We start from the raw sequence: 24,408 nt of genomic DNA on the forward strand, positions 1-24,408 counted from the left end.
TGACCTAGATAGACGTACTCCTTTACAGACTCTAGAGGCTGACTGGCGATCCTGAATTCTTGTTCCCTTGCCAGGCTATTGAACGTTATCTTTGTCTTCTGCATATTCATCTTCAACCCAATTCTTACACTTTCTCGATTAACGTGCTCAATCATTTGCTGTAATTCGTCTCCATTGTTGCTGAATAGGACAATGTCACCTGCAAACCGAAGGTTGCTGAGATGTTTGCCGTTGATCCTCACTCCTAAACGTTCCCAGTTTAAGAGCTTGAATACTTCTTAGCATGCAGTGAATAGCATTGGAGAGACTGTGTCTCCTTGCCTGGACCCCTTTCTTGATAGGTAACTTTCTACTTTTCTTGTGGAGAACCAAGGTAGCTGTGGAATCCTTGTAGATATTTGCTAAGATATTCACGTACTCCTTGCCTGTACTCCTTGATTACGCAATGCCTCTATGACTGCTGGTGTCTCTACTGAATCAAATGCCTTTTCATAATCAATGAAAGCCATATAGACGGTTTCAGTGTTTACAAACAAACCTCGCTTGCCGCTGATTGGTTGCCCCATCGGAACTTCCGGCAGGAGAGCTAGAAGCACTTCCGGCTATGTTGTTTGAAGACATGCGTGACGTGAGGCTGGCGTGTCGATGTTTGCACTGCTTGGTGGAATCTGTGATGAGCTGATTCTACATCGTGAATATTGTCGAGATGACGAGCCACTACTTTAAGGCGCTTAGCACCGAAGCAAAAGATCGGTATCGCCAAAAGCTGATGTTTAGAGGCTGAGAGCTGCCCGATCCACTGGAAGATGATGTGCGATGATGTCCGGGCTCCAAACACCTTCCCTCAGTTACAACCCCGGACAACAAGCAGAACATCTTAGTGAGGACATGCAATGAACGCAGACTGTTGTCTTCAAGGCAGGTAATGGGACTGCCGAAAACTAGAAAAACTTTAATGGCACTTTTTTCTTCTTTTTGGGGTTTTACGTGCCAAAACCAGTTCTGATTATGAGACTTGCCGTAGTGGAGGGTTCCGGATTAATTTTGACCACCTGGGGTTCTTTAACGTGCCCTACAATAAATGCACACGAGCGTTTTTGCATTTTGCAATGGCACGTTTATTGCTGCAAGATGGAGGATGAAGTGGTAAGCTGTGCATGTGTACATGTACATGTTTTCTGCATCATATGCCTTGTTTCTGCTTTTCAATATACATTCACAAATACTGAACGTTCTCAAAACTCGTTTAGTGCAAGAAGCCTAGGTCGACTCAAATGGGACTAACTTAAATGCTCACGAATTTACCATACTTATAACAAAATGAAACCTGTAGTGTTGCGCACGAGATTGCAATCCATAATTGGCCTCCATTAATTCGTAAATGCTTTTAGAATGTGGCCGAAACTTCCTACATGCATGCACGGAAATCGCTAACTTTTCTGCGATTCTGCTCTGCGATACTGATACGAATGCTCACATGCCGCCGCGGTGGCTCGGCGGTTACGGTGCCCGGTTGGTGACCCGAAAGACGCCGTTTGGGCCCCGGCTGTCACATTTCGATCGAGGCGAAATGCTAGAGGTCCGCGTACTGTGCGATGTCAGTGCACGTTAAAGAACCACAGGTGGTCGAAATTATCCGGAGCCCTCCACTGTGGCGTCCGCCATAGCCTGAGTCGCATTGGGACGTTAAACATGATAAACCAGTGCGCACATGTACCTAGCTAGTAAAGCTGCAGAAGTGCACTTATGCCCCAGATACGAAAAACCATTAAGATAAAGCGGCGGCAGCTTGGCACCCGCTAAACAATAATTTTAACTCATATTCGTAGCATGGCGATCCACGCCGAGGCAAGAAACTGGACGAGCGGGCAAACTCGGGGCGAGACTCGAGCTGCTCTCGCGTGAGTTACACGACATACGGCCAGAACAATCGTGCAGTAGCACTTTCATTATTCAGCATTATAGCAGTCCGGCTATTCCACGGAGTAAAGTACCTTGGATAAACTGAGCAGAGCAAATCTGGGAGCTCTTGGTAGGCTCCCAAATTTTAAAAACACCGTTGAGGAGTAAACGTAATGAAAACAGTCGATGTTCCAAGTGCTACTCGCCGTCACGCAACACACTGAATGCCACAAGTCGCACTTATATCGATATACCCGAGAAATAACAAAGAATATGCGCTGGGCGAGCGCGAGCGAACAAATACCAGAAAAAACGAGCAAAGAAACGGCTACCGGAAGTTTCCTAGGGGCGCCGGATGCCGGTGCACAGCGTTGCCAGAGCGCGGTGGTGCTGGATGAAACCGTCTATAGAGATGTTGATTGTACTCCGCAGATTTCTCGATTACCTGATTAATGACATGGAGATGATCCATCGTAGAGTATCCCTTCCTGAAGCCAGCCTGTTCTTTTGGTTGGCTGAAGGCAAGTGTTGCCCTGATTCTACTGGAAGTTAGTTTGGTGAATATTTTATACAATACTGAAAGCAAGCTAATGGGTCTATAATTCTTCAATTATTTAACGTCTCCCTTCTTATGGATTAGTATATTGTTGGCGTTCTTCCAGCTCTCTGGTACACTTGAAGTTGTGAGACATTGCGTATAAAGGACCGCAAGCTTTTCAAACATATCTTCTCCATCTTTGATTAAATCTACGGTTATTCATCTTCCCCAGCACCTTTTCCCCTGGTCATGTCTTTCAAGGCCCTTCAAACTTCATCGCTAGTTATACGCGTAGTGATGATGATGATGAGGATGATTTATTGGCATCCCCCTTTGAAACGGGGCGGCGACAAATAGTCACCTAGCCTGCTTGATTTAATCAGGTATACTACACATGTTCTTAACTAGCATTTTTGTATACCTCTTATTATTATTTTTCTTTTTAAAATTTACCTTGTGACGCTGCCTATGATTTTAAGAGATCAGGTCGTATCCATCTTTTCCCTGCTTTTTCCCACCAGTACTCCAATCGTCTATTGCTGATCTCTACGGCTGATCTGTTTATGTTTCCTTCCATTTTGAAACCAAGTGTTTCTGGTAGTTGCACGTTACCTATGGTTCGCGCTGGGTGGATCCCGTCGCATTCCATCAGGATGTGCTGAGTGGTTTCTGGATCTTACTGCAGCATGCACATGTCTCATCTAGTTCCAAATATTTGTTCCGATATGTTTTCGTCCTTAGGCAACCGGCTCGAGCCTCAAATAGCAAGGCACTGCCCTTTGTGTATCGTACAAATTTTCCCTTCTAATTTCTTTCTTCTCATTCTTGTAAATCTCCATTGTCCTTTTCGTTCCATTCTTTGCATCCAATTCACGGTCTCTATTTCTCTCACTTTCTTTCTGATGACTCCTGGTTGTCTATTTGCAGTTTCGATTATCCTGTACTTGGTTGCCAACTTCCTTGACCTCTTCCTCCATTCTGTGTCTACGCTTTTCATGTAGAGATACTTGTGCACTTTAGCCGCCCATTTATTTTCATCCATGTTCCTGAGCCTTTCTTCAAAACTAATTTTGCTCTGTGCTTCTCTGACTTCAAAAGAGGCCCAACCCATGTCACCCTGCACTGCCTCATTGTGGTATTACCGTGGCTCCCAAAGCCAACCGGCCTACTGATCTTGGTTAACTTCCAAACCCGCCAATTATATATCCGATTTTAAGCATATAATGGCATTTGCAAATGTTAGCCCTGGCACCATTACTCCTTTCCAGATTCCACACACCACCTCATACTTATTGTGGCCCCACAGTGCTCTGTGTTTCATTATTGCTGCATTCCGCTTCCCCTTTATTTTAAGATTATCTTGGGTGGTTGTTGAGTAATTCTTTCCTTCGTTTATGTGTACGCCGAGGTACTTATATTGCTTCCCTATGGGTATTACTTGCTGTTGAATTGACACCACGAAGTTACTCGTGTGTTCATTAAAGATCATAAGTCCTGATTTCTCTGTGCTAAACTTAAGGCCTAGATTTGTCGCTGCATTCCACAGATATTCGCAAGTATCTGTAAATCTTTTTTATTGTCCGCTAGTAGCACAATGTCGTCTGCGTACATCAGTCCGGGGACCTGTTGCACCATTTGTCCATTACGCATGTAGGATAAATGAAAACCTAATTCGCTGTTTCCAGTCGTCTTTCTATACCCTTGACGTAAAGCGTGAACAACAATGGTGACAGAGGGCATCCTTGTTTCAATCCTTGGTGAATTCCCGCCATTTCATTTCCTTTTCTACCTTCCCATACCACTTGTACTTGGTTGTCTCTATATATCTCCCTCAGCAGCTCCACGAAATCGTCATCTATGCCTTCGTATTGAAGAATATCCCACAACAATTCCCTGTATACGTTGTCATAAGCTCCGTTAATATCTAGAAATGCTATCCATAAAGGTCTTTTCTGAGCTACTGAAATCTCTACGCACTGAGTTAGTACAAACATATTGTCTTCTAAGCGTCTGCCTGGCCTGAACCCATTCTGTAGTTCCCCAGTACATCGTTTTTCTCCACCCACTTCGACAGTTCTAATTTTATGGCTTGCATTGCCATTCTATATATCACCGACGTTACTGTAACTGGCCTGTACGAGCTCGTCTTATCCTTATCTCCTTTGCCTTGTAGATGAGATTCATCTTGCTTTCACGCCATCCAACGGGAATTTTCTTTGTTCTAATCACTTGCTCTATGGCATTAGTCAGCAGTGCCTTGCTTTTTGGACCGAGGTTTTTGATTAGCTGTATTGGGATTTCATAGGGTCCTGCTACCGTGTTGTTAGGGAGATTTTTCTGCTGCCTTTTTCCAATAAAAGCTTTCTATGCTAAATTTTGATCTCTCTGGCCTCTCTGCTGTTGCTGGATCTGTTGTCTGATCTGTTGTCTGAACTGCGCTTTTTCTCGTGCCGAAGTATCCCTAATAACGTCTGTGATGTACCGCATCGCATCATCTCCTTCGTAGATGTTACCGTCTTCATCCCCTCCGAGTGCTTTTATATGGTTCCAGAATCTTTTGGAGCGCTTTTGTCTCTTTTGTGAATGTTATGCACCCAACTTTCACTTGCGCATTTAATTTTTTCTTGCACGAGCTCACTCGCAACCCTTTTCTTTTCTCGGTATGTATTCCATCTAAGGAGTACCTCTTCTTCTTGCAATCCCAACTTTTTGGCTTGTCGATGAGCCCTAGATGGCCTCTTTACGCTCTTCTATAGCTTGTTTTATTTCCTTGTTCCACCACTTACGTGGTTTCGTCTTGCCAATCCAACAACTGTTTTGCCGTGTCCGCCTTTTTCATGCTGCATAACGTCCACCAGTTCCTTATATTCCCAGACTGCTGTAGGAAAATCCTCAATTTTCTTCTCTATGTTGTTTGCGATCTCTCTTATTTGCTCGTCATTCATTTTAAAAAATTCTGAGGCTATTGGTTCATGTTCTGAGCTAGTATCTCGCCAAAAAATTTAATGCTAAACGTCTATGATCGCTTCCAGGCTATTTTTTCCATTTTGTCTATTATCATTTGGTCTAGTTTGTCGTAGACCATTTGTGAGACTAAGGCGTAGTCGATGCATGACTGCCTTTTTCCGCATTGCCACGTTACCTGTCCATGACACTTATTCTCCCTGTTAACTACGCCGCAACCTGCCACAACGTGCGCGCGACGCCGCAAACCTGCGCGCGGGCTTTTCTCGACCAGCCACGCACCGATGAACATGTGGCAATAAACGTCGCCTTCGCCCCTAGTGCGCGCCGCCGGAAGCGCTACTGGTGGCGACCTTGCTCATAACGCGCGGGAGAGTAAGCAGCCGTCCACCGTATGTTTTCTGCGTCGTTGTTCGTGTGTCTCCGCTTAGTTCACGTTTACCCCAGCCAGCACATCACATGGGGCCAACTATGGCCGATGATGGTTTCAGTCGGCACTGGCTGGGCCGCAAAGGCCCGCCGTGCCTCCGTAATGCCAGTGCTGGCAAAGCACTGTAACAGACATCCAGCGCTGGCCCTGCTTTGCCGGTGAATGTCCGTTAATGGCTAGGCCGGGCGTCGCAACTGGCTATCCCGGGCCTGCTTTGCCGTAAGAGTGCCGTCATTGGCTGTACATCTCTAAACATTGGTTAACATCGTCCGTTCAAAGCTATAGGCATAGCCACATTGTTTAGCAGTTCTGATAGACCCGTAAATATCGGCCTGTCAAACAGAACGGCATTTCAATATTGCTTTTTCACGCCGCATTCCCTGGCCATTCCCGATTATATATGTTTACAGCATGCAATATTTATTTGAATTTTTCACCACGCACGCCAATTAACGAGATCACTCTGGTATTTTTTTTGTTTCTTACTAAATTATTATGTAAGTTCTGCATATTTTTTTTCGTTTTATTACAAAGGCTGTTAACTTTCGCGTAATTGTATTTATTGTGTTGAATCATTCGAACGGACATTGTTAACAAGTGGCACAAGGGCACCCATTATAATGCGTCAATGCGCGCATGCCGTGTGCATCCTCATAGGCGCAATAACAAATTCAATGGGGTATATAATTAAAAAGCATGTGCGCTTACATGTGCGTCGTTTAAGTAGTGTTGCAGGTAGTGAATTGCAAAACACTGCATAACTTTATGGTGCAATCATCTGTACCGCTTGCCAGTAATGCCGTCGCTAGCTCAACTTCTGTAGCGGCTGTAAATTTTATTGCCAGTACAATACAAGGCATTTTGGATGACTGCTCCCTATATTAGTTTTCTGCATAGAGAGCATATCGAACTGTGCAGTAGTGTCTCCTGTGGCCAGCTTCATTATAATCTTAGGTGCCTTTCCCGGAAAACTCTGTCTTGCGTGTTTTTTTTTTTTTTTGATGCCAGATGATTTTTCAGACCAACTGGCACAGTAGGCGTAAATTCCTCCCCGCAGAAAGAACAGGAAAAAAAAAGAAATGGCGCCATGTTGAAGAGGAGGTTTCTGCTGGGCTACTGGTGCATATTTCTAAAACAAAAAACAGCCAATAGAAGAGACAAGAATGTGAGACAAACCCAACACTACTTACAATGAAATGCGTATTTTGCACGACGCCAATATATCTACACTGAAAAGAAAGGGGAAGGCGGAGAACAGAGACAACTCGACAAGAGATATACGGGGTGGGAGGGGGGAGTGAAGAGAAAGGTTTGGTCAGACGACCAAGACATCTATACAAGGCGCTCTCCGTTGGAAGGGAACAGAAAATAAAGAAAAATAAAAAAAAAGAACAGGAATGTTCGTGGCCGGCTGCGCCATTCCGAACCTTGACGGATGGCTGAAAGAGTTGAAGTTACCGACCTAGGACTGAGAACGAGAACGAGGCTAAGATTAAGCAGAATACAGGAATATAGAATGGAAAAAAAAGAAGAACGCTACTGGATACAAATGTAAGCTACTGAATAAATTAACTTCTGATTAAAAGTGAACAAGCATAAAGAAAAAAATACTACTACATATATATACATTTTCAAGTAGGTGAACTCTTTTTGTGAGAGAAACACAGATTGAATAAATTTTTCGCTGATGTTTGCATCTTATATCAGCTAATCAATAAACCTATCGTTGTTTTGACTTTGCAAAGAGGGATACATAAGCTTCCTTATTCCTTATTAAATTCAGGCTCCCACTTGCACCCTGAACGACACACCTCTGGTAACTTCTTCCTCTTGTAGATAAATATCTCGGTATACACATCCCACACAACATTTTTGGAATATGTATGTTGAGTTTTCAATTTACCAATGCCAACCGCATGTTTGGTTTCTTGCTCCAAAATTTTCTTCATGGGAAGCTTTTATTTTATAAATCTATGGTGGGGTCAATCTCCGAGTACACTAGTTCGGTCTCGCAACTCTCGAAAGTGTCCAAAACCATGCCTCCTTGTTTTGTTACATACAATTACTCACGTGTAGCCAGTGCGTCTTCTACAAAATCATCGCTTGGTTTACCTTGTCGCCGTATGCGATCTCGCTTGTGTTTGTTTATTACGATTTATTTTATAACTCCCCTGCTTAAAGGACATATTTTTCTACCTCCCACCTACGTTTCTTCTCGCAGCGGCCAGGTTTGAAGCTTTCTTTTTATGAAAAGAAAAAAAAAAAACTGCCGCTTTTTTATGTAAAGCCTTCGGGCTTTGACACTATACTAACATAATTAAGTAAATTAATATGGCGAACTTGAACGAGATCCTTGTACTCGCTTTTTGGGCTTCACTTATATGTTATGCGCCGCGTAATGTATTTCGCGAGGTTTCATAGATACGGCTGCCGCTACAATGTGTCTATTCATTGTTTTTCCGAAGGGGGAGGTTGTATTATTTAACTAGAAGCAAGAAATCCATGGGGGCATGTTAGCAAGTGATGCTGTGCGCCGGACTACCCCTTTGCGCACACGTTGTCTTGCTCTACCGTTCTCCTGGGATAATGAGCGCAAAAAAGAAAACGATGAAAACATTCATTGATCAATTTGAGTTGTTCTGCCGGTCCATTTGTCATGTTTTACATTTCAGCTACAATATATAATAAAATCAACACAAGTGCTACTGCTCCTTCAGCCGCAGCAGCTTTTGGAAAAAGAAAAAATAAATAAATAAAAGAATAAAAAAACGTGCGCGTGTCGTTCTTCACTACTATCAGGCGAAGTGACGTCAAAATACCGAGAATGCGTTTCACTTTCACCACGTTTTCCCGGCGTTCCCTCGCTTTGCAGTGTAGAAGGTATGAACGGTCTATAATGCGCACAGCCGAGCCTGCGTTGCTAATCAGAACCGGATGGGCGCACAAAGAAGCGTGAATAATGCCCTGTCAAATTTGTTGCTCCCTGCGCGGACCTCGCCCGCTTCCAAAAAAACGTGGTGACTCTCGGAGGACGGGGGACCCGTACACATTCTGCTTCTGCCTGTGAGTTGTCGTAGCCCACATTTCTGGCACCATGTTTTGCTTGCGAAGCATGCATCAACTTGTCCAGCAACGTGTTCAGTACCAGCGGCTTGACCTTCGGCACTACAAGCTTGGTTCCACACTGCTATTGGGTGAAACATGAACAACTAGCAAAACGTTGGAAAACTGCATTTACTGCAAATAAACTCAATTATCGCAAGGTAAGTACAATTGTCTTATTTTTATTCTCAAGTATAGTGTTTCAACTAAGTGCATTGCCTAATACGTGTATTTTGTTTTTTTACAGAGATAATGTACGGCCACTTTTTACTATGTACGTAGACGGTGCTGCACCGCTTCAGCGTCAGCTGAAACGCACTGTCTGTTTGAAAACACGCAGAACGGCACATTTCGGCTAGTACACTCAAGAAGACCAAAGTTGGATTGTCGTAATTCCTTACTCAGGAAGTACATTCTGCGAGCTGACTGGTGTTCAGAACTTCTTGCAAGAGTATAATCTGTTGTATTAGGTGTTTATCATGAAACAATGCACCCTTTCTTTGCTACCTCTGTTCTAAAAGCTTACGCATTACCAAAGGCTAAGTACAGCTACCCACAAGCACTTACGAGAAGTCTTGTGATGAAGGCATAATTAATCATAATTGCCTAGTTAGAACAAAAGTCGCATATTTAGATGCAGCGGCATTTCCTACCTAATTTTTGCGTATTTCTGCTTCTTTTTTTCAGCTTCAACAATTTGTTTGAATGGACAAATCATATCTGTGGGAGATTGCCTTCAATATAATGAACGCCATCATGGACCATGCAGTTCAACTGCCGTGCAGCCTGCATGGGAAGAAAAGCAAGAGACGGTTTAACACCCGGCTATGCAGAGTGGGAACAGGTGATACGCATTTAATTTCTCACTTTTGTACCTTTTGCTTATGTTAAGCACTGCTGACAGTGTTGGGATAATAAAGGTATATGTATTGTATGCAGATGGTGCCTGAGAGACGCAGACATCGACATCAACCAAGCGCAAGACTTCATAAGAATGTGGCTGCCAGGCGCCGTCGACTATTGCAGAAGGCGGCGTTACGCCGAAGCGGCTCAACCCCCCGTAGCGTCATAAACAAAGCTTTCGTAGGTGGCCCACAGGATTGGGGATACGAGCTACAATCTCTATCAACCTTTTTTAAGACCAATAAAGAAATTGTTCATATTTTTTGTGATTTTATAGTAGATTATGGCATGTTGCATCGAGCATATACCGTGCAATATTTGCGTAATTTAAAATCGTAGGAAATAACGGCATCGCCCACATACATCACAATATGCCAATATGGCCATGTCAGTGGGTAATGCGGGACAATAAATTGACTAAAAGCGGCAGAGCCGGCTATTGACCAATACCGGCGCTGCCAGTAGGCAAGGTGGGACACTAGAATGGCAATGAAGGGCAGAGCCGGCTATCTGCCTATATTGGCGCTGCCACACAATGGCCGAAATAGGCCCTTTAGTGGCATGGCCACGCTGGGCCATTCTTGACGCGGGTAGCGCTGCCGGTTTCGGGCCTAGATTTGTGCCGGTGTTTGCCGTGATATTGCCGTGCTGGGGCCAGCCTGGTTGTGCTGCCTGGGACGTAGTGAAATAAGCAACGTCCGTCGCATGTGTGTGGTTGGCGAAACTTCAAAGCATGTCGAATAACAATTGCTGTGTGGTGGGGTGCTCAAACACCTACAAAAACTCGCCGGGGACGCGGTTTTACCCATTCCCCGCGAGGCCTCATGAGCAGGAGCGACGGAAACAATGGATCGCCGCCGTTCGTCGGGAAAGGTGAGTGTGGTGTCCGGCCTATCGCTGCACTCCTTAATGTGCAGGCGCGCAAAACGAGTAAAAGGCGTGCGCCGCAACCTGCGCGCGGGCTTTTCTCGACCAGCCACGCGCCGATGAACATGTGGCAATAAACGTCGCTTCGCCCCTGGAAACTTGTCTGTTCCTTCGCATGAACCACGCAACACAACTGGCGACAAGGGTGGGATTTGAAGACGTCGTTCTTCAGTTTGAAAGGCAAGTGTTTCCGAAATTCACTCGGTGAAGAAGACTGTCTTTTTGCAGTTTACGAAGCCTGTGACTGTCGTCATGACTGGGGCCGAGGCAGCAGTGACGCACTTCGCTGGGCGACTGGGCCAGCTGGAACCCTTTGACGAGTCTGCCAGCGATTGGGCTTCGTACGAAGAGTGGCTTACGTCGTTCCTGATTGTTAACCGAGTACCCGACGGCGTCAAGGTACACGCCTTCTTGAGCATTATCGGTCCGAAGACCTACGGGCTTTTGAAGTCATTAACAGCTCCAGAACTGCCTTCTACGAAGAGTTTCGAAGACCTCAAGAAAGTTTTGAGCGACCACCTGTCCCCGAAGCCGCCCGTCATTGGAGAACGGGCCAAGTTTCACCGGAGATGTCAACGAGAAGGCGAGTCCTTATCTAGTTATGTTGCCGAGCTTCGTAAACTGTCGCAGTAAACTGTCGGTGGGCTTGGTGGCTGTGCCGCTAGACAGACGCCTAATCAGCTTCCTTCCGTCATGCAGGTGCTCGTCAGTATGATCATCTTAACGCTGCTTCCTCGTATCTACCCTTCTTCGACGTGTTCTTTTCCGCATGCGTATGGTCGTCCCGACAGCGCGTGCAGAGCAGCGCTTCGCCGGGTAGGCCGGATTTTCGCTGTTTGTGCTTCGACTTGGACGACAACGGTGCGCGCATTCAAGCTGCCGCCCCGTGGCAATGACGATGCACTTTGCACCGTCCTAGTTTCTGTGCTTGGGAGTGGAAGACACCTCTATCGGAGCCTGTGGTCCTCATTTCCTCCTGGCAGAAACCATCGACAGTGACACTCCTGGAAGCGCCGGCTTTAAAGCCGCCGCTACCTTCTACATCCCTTTGTAGGCTTGGTGGCTGTGCCGCTAGACAGACGCCTAATCACTCCTCCCGTCATGCAGTTAGTCGATCATGCAGCCTGTTTGCTAAAAATCTAGTAATACTTTCTGTCCAGCTGCCAAGCCTGCAGTGTTTGCTTACTATTATGGTGATCGCATCTCGGTTGTACGCTCTCTCTTGCTGCTCGCTGGGGATATCGAGACTAATCTTGGCCCTGACACGGCTGCCATTCTAGCAGAATTAAAAAAGCTTCTGCAGGACTCGAAATTGCTGGACGATGTGGAAGACTTAAAACAACGGAAGAAACAACCGACGTCCTTTCACCTGATCAAGAGACTGGCCACTGTGAAACCAGCTGTCAGCATATAGAACCTATGCGACTGCAGCTGCTGAGCGTACAAGCCGACACCGTTCAACTGTTCGTCGTGTCGTACTCTGGAAAACCGAATGGAGATGCCGAAAACCGCTCTAGACGAAGTAATTTGATATTTTGTGGCATACCTGACACTTCTTCCAACGAATCCTTCGCGCGCTCTGAGGAAATAATCATCCGCCACTGCTCCGAGTACCTGAACTGTACTGTTAAACCTGATGAAATAGAACGTGCACATCGCCTTGGACGCCAAATAACCGTCGAAACCGTCCCATTATCGTAAAATTCAGTAATTTTAAACAAAACGCAATTTTGGCAAACGCACGGAAGTTGAAGGGTACAGCTTACAGCATCGGCGAAGATTTTTCCAAGCAAACTCAGACCGCGCTCAAGCACCTTATCACATTCGCGAAAAGCAAATCTGTGCCTTTTTCACTTCGGTATAAACTTACATATCGGACCCAAGCGATTCTTTTTTGACGACTCATCGCAAACAGTTAAGAATTATAGCTATCACGTAACAACCATCTCATAGTTAAAGGTTCTACACCGTGTCCTAAACCGCCCTTTTGTTTATCAGTTACTTTCTCTAACATACGCAGTTTTCTTCCTAAACGTAATATGATATCAAACCTTCTGTCATCATCTGAAAGTAATCTTCTCTTACTCCCGAACATGCTTTTTGACGACGTTTTGACGCAGAAATTCTTGCTGACCTCCCTAATTTTGTAGTGTTCCGCAAGATAGGCATGGGTCTGTGGGGGGGGGGGGGGGGGGGGGTGTTCTTATTGCTGTGAATAAGCAGCTATCCTGCTCCTAATCAACGTATCATCTGAACTAGAAATTCTATGGCTAAAGTTCAATGTTAACCCCCAGCTGCTACTTGTCGGTGTTTGCTATCGCCCCCCTACAGTACTGTTGATTTTCCCCTCAAGCTTAATAATATCCTGATTAATTTAACTAAAAAGTACTCTAATGCCACGTATCTTGCTCTTCGGAGACTTTAATTATCCGAACATTGACTAGTCTTCTGCGCAGTACGTTCCAGCCAAGCAGGTGCTAAAGATTTCCTGGACGTTTTCCTTAACTTTAACTTAAGGCAATTGGTAACTAAACCAACACGCATTACACAGGTTACTGAGACATTTTAGATCTTATACTAACCACTCATCTCGAAAGCCTGTCAACCATTAACTATCTTCGCGAAATTAGTGATCATAAAGTAATTCATGCCACCTTTACCTTTACTCCCCGTTTACGCCGTCATACAAAAAGGTCATCCGTCTTACGACAAAGGCAAGTACGCTGCAATAAATCAAGAACTACACGACTTTTATGAAATATTCGAGTCAAGCTTTCATTTTCAATCTGTGGAAAATAACTGGTCTCTCTTTCAGAATAACTTAACACCTTAGCAGACAAGTTCATTCCAACTATTACCGTTCACGCTAGCCGAAATCATCATGGTTCAATAAAGCACTTAAACACTCGAGAAGAAAAATCCGCTATAATGAAACCTAACCCCGGCGCCTGGGAAAGATACTATAGTCGAGCATTTATACTTGAAAGCTATCCGCAGAACTAAACACTAAACACTTGTTCTATCATAACGACCTTCATCGCTTGATAGCAAATAACCCCAAAAAATTTGGCACGTCATTAATTCCCGACAACCCCACTGTCACTATTCTGAACGAAATGGGTGATCCTCTATCAGACACTGACTGCGCTAACGTTTTCAACACAACATTTTCGTCTGTTTTCACCATAGAATCCGATAAGCTCATTCAAACATTTCTTCTCCGGCCGTGTCAGAAATGCCTGCCATCATTTTTTCATTAAACGGTATCTGCAGTGTAACAGAAAATCATTTGCTGGCCATGACAAAATTACTTCAAACTGCTAAAAACACCAAATCATTTCTGCTTCTTATAATCTTGTTGTTTTCCCAGTCATTAACCACAGGTAACCTGCCGATTGAATGGAAAGTGGGCAAGGTCGTTCCGGTGTACAAATCAGGTAACAGAGACTCGCCACTAAAGTACCACCAATTTCCGTAACAAGCGTCGCCTGCAAAATCATGGAACATATCATTTTCTCTCACTTGATGAACTTTCTCGACTGAAACGATTTTTTTCATTCATCACAGCACGGTTTCCGTAAGGGACAGTCTTGTGAAACCCAGTTGGCCATCTTTCTTCATGATCTACATTCAACCTCGATACTAAAACACAGACCGACGCAATTTTCCTTAATTTCGCAAAAGCTTTTGACAAAGTAGCTCATAAACGCCTGCTTCTAAAACTTCACAGTTGAATATTCACCCTAAACGTACTAAAATGGATAAAAGAATTTCTTGCTAATCGTTCCCAGTTTGTGCAAATAAATAACAATGTTTCTAAATCCGCTTCCCGTAGCATCAGGCGTATCCGCAGGTTCTGAGCTAGGTCCCCTCCTGTTCTTAATATATTAATGATCTACCACTTAGTGTCTCTAGTCATATCCACGTATTTGCTGACGATTGTGTTGTCTACAGAACCATAAGTAACATCCGTGACCAAATATTGCTTCAGAACGACCTAAACAATATTCAAAATTGGTGTGATGACTGGCTAATGCTACTAAATCCTTCTAAATACAAGGTTATGTCATATCCCGCCGTCGAATCCCCTCAGATTCTCTTATGTAATATGTAACAAGCCTATTGGAACCAGTAAAATCCTTCAAACATCTAGGCATCGCTATTTCTGACGACCTTGACTGGTGTTCGCATGTGAATAACGTTATATGATATGCTAGCAAAAAGCTAGGTTTTTTCAAACGCCACTTACAAAACGCTCTCCCCACATAAAACTACTAGCATACAATCGTTCATCAGGCCTAACTTGAATACGCTTCTGGCATATGGTGCCCGCATGAAATTTACCTCACTAACGCCCTTGAAGCCGTACAGTATCGTGCTACTAGGTTCATTCACTCTGCATATTCTTACGACATCAGCATATCATCCTTAAAAGCAGATTCCGGTTTACCAACACTTTCGTATCGCCGTCGCATCGCCAGCCATCTTTATTTCACAGATTTTATTACAGTCATCCCGCTCTCACCACCAGCACGAATATCACTTCGCACCGGTCATTCATTAAGTGTCGCTCGCCCCAAAGTGCGCACTGTCACTTTTTCGTCTTCTTTTTTCCCTCGCGTCATTGTAGACTGGAACGGCCTTCCCTACCACATCGCTGCCATCACCAGTTCATCTGCATTCACGGAAGAAGTGTCAACGATTCTCTCACCTTAACTAATATTGTTTTAACTATTGTTGTAAACCCATCCCTATGTAATACCCCCGTGTGGGGTCTTCAAGGAAATAAAGAAAGAAAGAAAGAAACGTGCGAGTTTGGAAGCGCCCTTGACGAGTCCCTTCGGGACCGCTTCGTGTGCGGCCTGCTACGAGAAGACATTCAGCGAGTGCTTTTCACGGAAGATAGCAAGCTTACGTTCCAGAAAGCGGTGGAACGGGCTCTTGCAATGGAGGCGGCTAAGAAGAGTTCTGCTGAGGCACGCGGCACCGACCGCCGCAGTCCAGCGATGTGCACAAGGTGCAAGCTGAGGCGCAGGAAAACATGCAAAGCTGTTTTCGCTGTGGTTCGCCAAAACACACGGATGAAGCATGACCTCACTTGGGCGCAACCTGTTCAGTTGCAACAACAAAAAAAAAAATGCCATATTCAGAGAGCCTGCCGAAGCAGTGGTAAGACTTTTTCTAAGAAAAAGCAGGTGAAAAATAGTTTGAAGATGCTGACGGTTGTGTCACGGAAAGCTTCCACCCTCATCTACCTAAACGGCGTGTCGGCAGCTCAGAGCGACCCTGTCACCGTGCAGATGACCATCGACGGCGCATTGGTGAACATGGAGCTAGACACGGGAGCGGCTGTTCCCGTCATGTCAAAGACGCGTTCCGTCAGCTCTTTCCTGCGGTTGTGCTGGAGCCTACTACAGTTAAACTTCGTACCTACACAGGAGCACTGGTACGACCCCAGGGCGTCTCTTCGGTCAACGTGCAGCACGGCGACCATTCTGCAATTCTTCCACTACGTCGTAGACCACAAGGGACCACCTCTATTGGGCCGAGAGTGGCTCCACGCCGTCCGGCTGGAGTGGGCGAAAATCTGGAACCTGAACAACATTAGAATATCAGACACTCCTAGTCATATCAGCGTAAAAAAGAGGCTAGACGCATTGCTGGCGAACTACACACCCCTTTTCAAGACGAGTTAGGCACGATAACGGAAGAGCGCGGCCGAACTTTTTCTTAAACCTGATATGAAGCCGGGATTCCTAAAAGCCAGGAATGTTCCGTTCGCGTTGCAAAAAGGTTTTCGACGCTGAATTGGCTAAATGGAACATCTGGGAATTATATCGCCGGTTACGACATTGGAATACTCTACGCCTGCGGTACCCGTAATCAAGCAAGATGGTAGCATACGGATTTGCGGCGACTACAAGACGACCGGTAACCCGCGCCTTGATGTCGACCGCTACCCAATACCGAAGGTGGACGACCTGTTCACAGCCTTGTAGGGAGCTAAGCATTTCTCGAAGATTGATCTCAGCCGGGCTTATCAGCAAGTGGTCATGTCTGAGTCGTCAACACAATACCTCACGTTGAATACGCAGAAAGGATTGTTTGCTGTTAATCGACTCGCGTTTGGAATTTCGTCCGTTCCCGGGATTTTCCAAAGAATAACTGACACCATTCTGAAGGGCTTACACGGGGTTTGCTGTTACCTAGACGACATTCTGGTGACTTCTAAAAATGACGAAGAGCATTTCATCAATCTGGAGACTGTTAAAACGACTTCTTGAAAGGAGGCGTTCGTGTCAAGAAAGAGAAGCGTTCGTTTTTCCAACAGGACCTTCGCTACCTTGGACACACTATCAGCGCACAAGGCATCTCGTCAATGACGGAGAAGGTTGACGCACTCCTCAAGGTTCCATCCCCTAAAGACAGGCAGCAGCTGCAGTCGTTCCTGGGAGTCGTCAATTTCTACGGCAAGTTCCTTCCTGACCTAGCAACGGTGGCGCAACCATTTTTCAGGTTGCTACGTAAAAACGCCCCGTGGTGCTGGGATGAGTGTTGCCAGGAAGCGTTCACCAAGATAAAGAAACTTGCTAGCCTCTCCACCCGACTTTGGCGCACTACAACCCGTGCAAACCATTGCAGCTATCATGCGACGCATCGCACTATGGTTTAGGCGCTGTTCTTTCTCATGTTTTGGATGATGGCAGTACGAAGCCAATCGCTTTCGCATCGCGTACCTTGACCGATGCCGAAATAAATACAGCCAGCTTGAGAAAGAGGCCCTTGCAATAATATTTGGTGTTAAGTTTCATTTCTACGTTTACGGTCGTTCGTTCACATTAGTCACCGACCATAAACCGCTGCAAACCATCTTGACCCCCCCCCCCAAAAAAAAAATTAAGTTATGGGGTTTTACGTGCCAAAACCACGACCTGATTATGAGGCACGCCGTAGTGGGGGACTCCGGAAATTTGGACCACCTGGGGTTACCCGCCGGGGTGGCTCAGTCAGCTAAGGCGTTGCGCTGCTGAGCACGAGGTCGCGGGATCGAATCCCGGCCCCGGTGGCCGCATTTCGATGGAGGCGAATGCAAAACGCCCGTGTGCTTGCGTTGTAGTGCACGTTAAAGAACCCCAGGTGGACAAAATTAATCCGGAGCCTTCCACTACGGCGTGCCTCATAATCAGAACTGGTTTTGGCACGTAAACCCCAGAAAGAAGAAGAAGAACCTGGGGTTCTTTAACGTGCACCTACATCTAAGTACACGGGTGTTTTCGCATTTCACCCCCATCGAACCCAACAACCGGCATTCCGACAATCGCAGCAGCGCGTTTGCAGCGATGGGCTGTCACATTGTCCGCTTACCGGTATTTGCTTATCTTCAAAAAATCAAGCGAGAATGCTGAAGCCAATTTCTCTTCGCACCTGCCTCTATCAATTGTGAAAGACGAAACACATGAAAGATAGGAAACTTTTTATTCATTGTGGTTGCAATCAATGCCAGTTTCAAGCCAGGACATTGCTCGAACAACCACTAGGGACCCCTTGCTTTGTAAAGTGATAGATTTCATAAATATGGGGAGGCCGGCGTCTGTGACTGAAAAAGATTTGAAGCCTTTTTTTGACAGATGCAACGAGCTCACAGTTCACCAAGGCTGCATCATGTTCGGGATGCGAGTGATCGTGCCGGCAAAGTTGCGCAACTTGCTGCTGGCGCGCAGCTACGTGTGGTGGCCGTCCATCGAGGCGGACCTCGAGCATCGTGTCAAGGCCTACGTAAGTTGTGAAGAACAACGTTGCGAGCCATGCAAAGCGCCCCTGCATCCTTGGTCTTGGCCGACAGCACCGTGGCAGCGCGTACATATCGATTTTGCTGGCCCCTTTTTGCACGCAATGTTTCTTGTAGTCGTGGACGCGCACTCCAAGTGGCCGGAAGTGTTTGTTATGCGCTCGACTACGTCGGATGCTACTGTTGACAGACAGAGAGCTGTTTGCCCGGTTTGGTTTCCCAGAAACCATTGTCACTGATAACCACCCGCCGTTTACTTCCGAAGAGTTGAAGCTTTTTGTAAAAGAATTGGGCTGTCGTCACGTGCTTACAGCACCGTATCATCCCAGCTCAAACGGGCTTGCAGTGCGTTTTATTCAGACACTTAAAAACGCTCTTCGTAAATCTAGCGGAGCGGACACATTACAACTGAGGCTTCACAAGTTTTTGCTTAACTATCGCAACTCGCCCGATGCGACAACAAATGAGTCACCAGCAAACTTGTTACTAGGGCGACGGCTGCGAAATCGACTCGATGTTGTCAAGCCAGCGGTGGGAGGAAGGGTTGCATATAATCAGTTCAAGCAATCCGTGGCTCGCCCACTTCGTGATCGTGACATAGCAGTCGGTGACCAAGTGATGGCTCGCAATTATCGAGGCAGACCAAACTGGGTCCCTGGTGTTGTTGTGTGGCAGTCCGGCCCTGTGTCTTACCGTTCGTGCTACCACACCCAGAGGAAGTTTCACCTGGCGTCGTCACAAGGACCAGCTGCTCGCGCGGACCACGGATCCGGACCGCGAGGCATCTGACCAGGAGGGATACGAGTTCCTGGCGTTTCCACCAAGCGTCGACCCAGTGACATCCTCCGCTCCTACCACCAGTGGTCCTGCCGCTTCGCAAGACATCCAGACGGCGGGTGCAAGACGCTACCCGACTAGGGACCGTCGACCACCGGACCGATATCAAGCTGGAGTTTAGCTTGGTAAATTAGCCAATATCATCATCAGCCTATATTTATGTCCACTGCAGGACGAAGGCCTCTCCCTGCGATCTCCAATTACCCCTGTCTTGCGCTAGCGTATTCCAACTTGCGCCTGCGAATTTCCTAACCTCATCATCCCACCTGACTTTCTGCCGTCCTCGACTGCGCTTCCCTTCTCTTGGTATCCATTCTGTAACCCTAATGGTCCACCGGTTATCCATCCTACGTATTACATGGCCTGCCCAGCTCCATTTCTTCCGCTTAATGTCAACTAGAATATCGTCTACCCCCGTTTGTTCTCCAATATAAAAGCCAATATATTAGCCAATATAAAAGGGGAGGAATGCGGTGTCCGGCCTATCGCCGCACTCTCTAATGCGCAGGCGCGCAATACGAATAAAAGGCGTGCGCCGCAACCTGCGCGCGGGCTTATCTCGAACAGCCACGCACCGATGAACATGTGGCAATAAACGTTGCTTCGCCCCTGGAAACTTGTCTGCTCCTTCGCATGAACCACGCAACACAACAGTGAGCCCCTTCGTCATTTTCTGCGTTAATGCGTCGCTTCTTGTTACCACGCTTTCGACTTGCCATCTCGTTGTTTGCTGCACTCGATCATGTTGACACGGGCAAGCGAAGAAGTTCATCACGGCCTGCCCATATTTTGGTTCGGTTCGAACGCGGTGCAGCATGCAGGCTAAAGGCACTTCACAGGTTCTGAATGCCGCTTGCCGCTTCTTTACCGTGTTGCTCTAGCTAGGGCGCACAGCTGCACGAGTTCATCGTGTTGCGTGTTAAAGCTGCTGAACATCCTTCCAAGCATTTTTGTTTTGTTTTTGTTTATGCGGCCCGTGAAATCGTCGCGCCAGCAATTATGTTTTTGGATCTATTTTATGTGCTTTCGGGCGTGTTGAACCGTTGCTAAGTTCTTCTTGAATAACTGTTGTCGATTTCTTTTTAAATCTGAGGTCTTTGCCTCGCCTCGTTTTAATGGGGTCGAATCACGCTGCCTTTTTTTCGGAATGATTAGACAAATGCTTCTTTAATAGCTTTATTATTTTCGCTCGCGAATATCTCTGCTGCTGTGGTTGCTTGGAAAATGTGTTAGAAAAGATGTAGACTTGCAGTTAGCAGCTGCATATGGTTATGGTACTGTTGTTAGATTCTCGCAGAAAAATTCGCCTCATGTTCGAGAAGTCATCACAGCTTCCTACTGTCTGTGCAGTTACCACGTAGAGTGTTATGTTTGTTTCACAGCTGAATACATTTTGCGTGTGCACGCTGTGCTAATTCTAATCATTTGTTAATGTATTTTGAGGCGTAGGAGCGCAGTGCCTGGTAACGTTCTGTGTGCTTGCATTCGTGCGTGTTATGATGGCAATTTTTGCGTATTAGTTCATTTAGTGCAGATGGCAGTCCATGGCAGCCTACCAGACACACCAAGATCTGCAGCTGTCACTTTTTAAATGGCGAGAAGTCGAACGATCCGAGAAGCCCTGCCTATCTACACACCTTGTTTCCAAGTGTGTACAGGTCTACCAAAGTTGCTACTGCACACACGTATTAAAGGTAAATGGTATTTTGATGAGGTATTTTGCACAGTGCAAAATATAAGTATAAGAGAATTAAATGTGTTCCTTTGCGTAGCGGAAATCATCCATCACCAGCCTACTTAAGTCTACTGAAGGACATTCTTCTGCAGCTATCCGTATCGTGCACCTTGTGTGTTCCCTCTACTCGTCTGCTTCCCTTCTCTCGTTATCCTCTCTCTTTCCCTAATAGACCACCTTTTAGCTGTTCTATGCAATAAATCATAACTAGTGGCAATCATAACTAACTACAGAGTCAGCCAAGGAGACTCTTTAAGAGCAGTAACAGATAAACTGAAACGAAAGAGGCATGAAAGCCACAAGTCCTTCACGTTGCAAGCAAGGTACTGTACAGCACAAGTTTTGTTTTGAGTGGACACATGCTTTCTTTCTTAGCTGGAGAGAATGTTAAAGATACTTTTGGATTTATACTTTTGACATTGCTGCATGTGCCATTCAAGCTTATCTACTTGCTCTAAATTAAGCTTTTCGGACTCTGCTGTCTTTATTCTAATACAGCAGTTGTTGTGACATTCTAATAATGGAATTATAAATGGTCTGAAGAACTCTTCCTGCCGTCATAAAATTGCGCCTATTAGCAGCTTGTTCTAGCTATATTTCTGGTACATAAATGCCACCTGTTAACACTGCCAACGTACGCATGCTGTTTATATGGATAGACTTGTTAATGCGGAACAAGCACAGTCTCTTTAGTGTTTTGTTCATTTTGCTTAAACAATAATATCATGCAGGCTCCGGCCACGTGAGCAGCATGGACAAGCCACATGGAGCTGTGTGTTGCCAGTTCCTGATGACCAAGATGGGTGGTGCAACTGCAGTGCACACAAGTGCAGGTATTGTTGAATAGGTTGTGCTCCCTTTGTCTGGGCGGATTATGAAGCTTTTTAGGACTTACCACTGTTTGCTATTGTAGAGTGCAATATTCATAACTCGAACAGCTGCACACATGCACAAGAAAGGTTACACAAGCACTCACTACGAACCGTTTATTTCCACCAGCAGAAACCCACGTTTTCACCTCAATGTCTTTGCATTCTTTTATTATAAAGAAATTTTTAAGCATTCCTCTAAAGTAACTTTATAAGCTAAGAGAGATTTTTGGCAGCTGACCCTGCAACTTAAGTACGAACAATCTTTAGTGCTGAATAAATCACAGCGGCAGTTGTTCATCCATGATGTTACCAGGAACTGAGCATACCTGAATGTTGCTAACAGCAATAACAATGCTTTTGAACACGCCCTACAGCTACCAGTATGTTCAACGTTTTCAGGATTACTCTTACCAAAACAAGAGCTGAAAGCAGCTACATTCTTTGTCTCTGAAAGAAGGTCTGCACCTAAAAGGAAATGGCACAGCCTTGGTGTAGATGAAAATGCACGTGGATTTGGAGAAGCTCCCTTTGCATGCCTCTTATGGCCATGCAACCCATTCTGTAACAGCCGTCCACAGCAGTAGTTCTAAGGCGTCTACCAACCAGGAAAGCCCTCTCATGAAATTCGGTATTTCAGGAAAGTTCAGGCAAATATAAAATGTCATAAATCTACTGTACATTTCTTCAGTAGCGCTTGTAGTATGAGAGGAAAATTGGACAAGTGATGCCTATGCTGCTGTTGCTTTGCATAGTGCAAAAACAAAGTTGAAAGGAGAAATGGCAAGAAGGTAACCCCACTGTGGTTTAAATTTGTGCAGGTAGGAACGCAGACAGACCCTTGCAAATGGTTCTCGGATGTGGATATGCCGAGCCTCTTCTTTTGTTGTTTAAAAGAATGTGAAGCTGAGACGCAGGTAGGATGAGGCTTACTAGAGTGTTTTGTACAGATTTGATCTTGCGTGTGCTTGTTTACAGTGAATGAAGCTACGTTTTTTTAGTCACTTTAGGAGGATGGGCTTTTCAGTGCATTGTTTTCAGTAGTCAGCATTTTACCATGGTGCTAGAACTGCCTAATAAAAGAATAAATGACTACCGTCATAGTCAAACATTACCCTATATCCTGTCGACTGCAGAATGAATTTTTGCAGTAAGACTACAATCCGTGCCCAGAGATTTTTCATTTCATCAAAACGTGAAATTTTCTGCCTGGCCTGGCTACACTACATTTCCTTCAATTTCACTCCATTACTTTAATTTGCATTGATTGATTGTCTCGAAGTATTACTGTTCCCTCGAAGTATTACTGTTCCGAGATCCACTTTCTTGTCACGTTGATATAATTTGTCCAGACCACGTCATGCAGCAATGTTTGGACAAATAGTGTTTTTAACTTTTGATGCAGCGCGAAACGTAATAGTACACAAGAAGGCACAAGTGAAAAGACAACACACAGCGCAAGACAACACACTTCTTTACTTGTGCCTTCTTGTGTCCTGTTACGTTTCACGCTGCATCAAAAGTGTTCCTCATGAATCACTAAAAAGTCCCCATCGCTACCCTTCTCAAGTGTTTTTAAGACTGTTATGTGTGTTCATTCGCTAACATCTGCTCTAGGTTGTTCTGCCCTGCAAGAAGGAAAGCAAAGATGCATCATGGGGAACATCCTACGACGTCAAGAACGCTGCATGTGATGCCATGAACGTTGATGGTGTTTGGGTTGCGGTGTTTTTTGGGTTGCACAGAACCACATGTTCAAGGCATTTTCTGCTCATCCTTTCGACTCTCCATGCAAAAATGCGGCCAGTCATTTACTGGCCATCACGGTCAACCACACAGCTGATGATGCCCAACTGCTTCAAGCCCGACTATGTGAACTGCAGGGTTCTCATTGACTGCACAGAAGTACCCTGCGCGGCGCCAAGCACTGTCCATGAGAATGTAATCATGCATTCTAGCTACAAAGGAATATACACTGTGAAATTCCTTGTATGAATAACTCCAAGTGGCATCATAAGCTATATGTCAAGGGCTTATGGGGACCGTGCCACCGACTCTCTTATCACATCTGACTGTGGCATATTGCACATGCTTGAGCCAGGGGACCTTGTTCTTGCTGACAAGGGCTTTCCTCAAATCAGGAGTGCTCTTGTGGAGCGAGGAGTTTTAGTTCAGATGCAAATGTTGCACTACCAAATGAGCCTTTTACACGTGAGGAGGTTCTCAGCACCTACAAGATTGCAAGTGCAAGGATACATGTTGAACGGTGCATACAGCGCATGATGCTTTTCAGAATATTGTCAGAAAGACTGTCTGCTGATCTGCTTCCTCACATTGGCAAAATAGTCGACATGTGTGCAGTGCTGGCAAATTTGCGGGCTCCAATTATTAAGGACAAAGATTAGTGGGCAT

At 45.5% G+C, this 24,408-nt stretch overlaps 1 long non-coding RNA gene across 1 annotated transcript; it reads left to right on the plus strand.

Moving 5' to 3' along the window:
• The first annotated feature begins 10,421 nt into the window (after positions 1-10,421).
• On the plus strand, positions 10,422-23,705 carry LOC125946590 (uncharacterized). Its single transcript, XR_007467682.1, has 5 exons — positions 10,422-10,712; positions 20,922-21,086; positions 21,859-21,960; positions 22,818-22,913; positions 23,614-23,705. It is a non-coding gene; the product is annotated as an uncharacterized LOC125946590 (long non-coding RNA).
• The last annotated feature ends 703 nt before the right edge of the window (positions 23,706-24,408 follow it).

Source organism: Dermacentor silvarum, chromosome 7 (genome assembly GCF_013339745.2).
Source record: "Dermacentor silvarum isolate Dsil-2018 chromosome 7, BIME_Dsil_1.4, whole genome shotgun sequence".
In the NCBI taxonomy this organism is placed as follows: Eukaryota; Metazoa; Arthropoda; class Arachnida; order Ixodida; family Ixodidae; genus Dermacentor; species Dermacentor silvarum.